We start from the raw sequence: 1,143 nt of genomic DNA, 5'->3' as shown, positions 1-1,143 counted from the left end.
AATAAATATTGCGGTTATCGCAACAGCCCTAACTATACGTCACACGTCGTCTAGCTCCTACAATACACACACCTATGGTGTGCGCATTAGAGCCTTTAATTACGGTTCTAGATTAACGCGCTGCTTACTGACACACACACACACACACGAGCAAAGAAACTTGTCAATGCTGCCCCACGACTTTTATTAATAACAGTTTAAATACTGAATCGCTACATTATATTTTCCAGGAATGAGAGGATAAAAAAAAAAACAGCGATTTTTAAGTAAACTCTAAAAAGAGAAACGCACAGACACGCAACTTTAACTACCCCTTCAAGTGAACGTGCGAATCGGAGGGGAAAGGGGAAGGGCTAAGGGGTAGAATTGGGATTGGGCCTTAGCCTCCAACTCTCACACTGGCGAGTAAAATCTAAAAAATTATTAGCCAGTGGCTAATATTAGACATCATTTAGTCACCCAGAGTGAAGATTTAGTCGCATATGCGAGTGATTTACTCGCATTGTAGAGTGTTGCTTCAGTACCATGTCATTTTTCTTTTCCAGCTGTGCCATCTTTTCTTCAATCTTCTTTTTCTTTTCCTGCTCCTTCTCCTTTTCACCTTTCACTCGAGCCTCAACAACCCGTTTCAAACGCTCGTCCCGCTTCCTAAAGCGGACAGAAAGAATTCACTAGTCCTGATTTGCATTCACACTTAAACTAGATTAATTATCCAGATTTATTGAATAGTACCAAATCAATCACTGGCAAACACACATAGGAAAAGCACCTTCCCACCTTTTCATTTCTTCCTGTTTCTTTCGTCTCTCCTCCTCAATCTTTTTCTTTCGTTCATTCTCTTGTTCTATTTTCTTGTTCAATGCGTCCCACTTCTGCCGTTCTCGCTCCTGGAAGAAAAATGATCATTTTAGAGTGATCATTAAAAAAAAAAAATAAAATACAGCAATTAAAGGGTTAGTTCACCCAAAAATGAAAATTAGCTCATAAATTACTCACCCTCAATGCATCCTAGGTGTATATGACTTTCTTCTTTCAGACGAATCCAGTCGGAGTTATATAAAAATTGTCTTTGATCTTTCAAGCTGTTTAATGGCAGTCAGGGGGTGTTGCATGCATCAGTCCAAAAGAAGTGAAATAAAAAGC

General features: G+C 39.2%; 1 long non-coding RNA gene across 1 annotated transcript; it reads right to left on the bottom strand.

Moving 5' to 3' along the window:
- Positions 1 to 572: 572 nt before the first annotated feature.
- On the bottom strand, positions 573 to 905 carry LOC107711120 (uncharacterized). The gene is made up of 2 exons (XR_001636666.1): positions 778 to 905; positions 573 to 648 (listed from the first exon to the last, which is right to left on the bottom strand). It is a non-coding gene; the product is annotated as an uncharacterized LOC107711120 (long non-coding RNA).
- Between the last annotated feature and the right edge of the window lie 238 nt (positions 906 to 1,143).

Source organism: Sinocyclocheilus rhinocerous, unplaced genomic scaffold (assembly GCF_001515625.1).
Source record: "Sinocyclocheilus rhinocerous isolate Xijiao unplaced genomic scaffold, SAMN03320098_v1.1 scaffold11363, whole genome shotgun sequence".
Taxonomy (NCBI): Eukaryota; Metazoa; Chordata; class Actinopteri; order Cypriniformes; family Cyprinidae; genus Sinocyclocheilus; species Sinocyclocheilus rhinocerous.
This window is presented reverse-complemented; position numbering and strand designations above follow the sequence as displayed.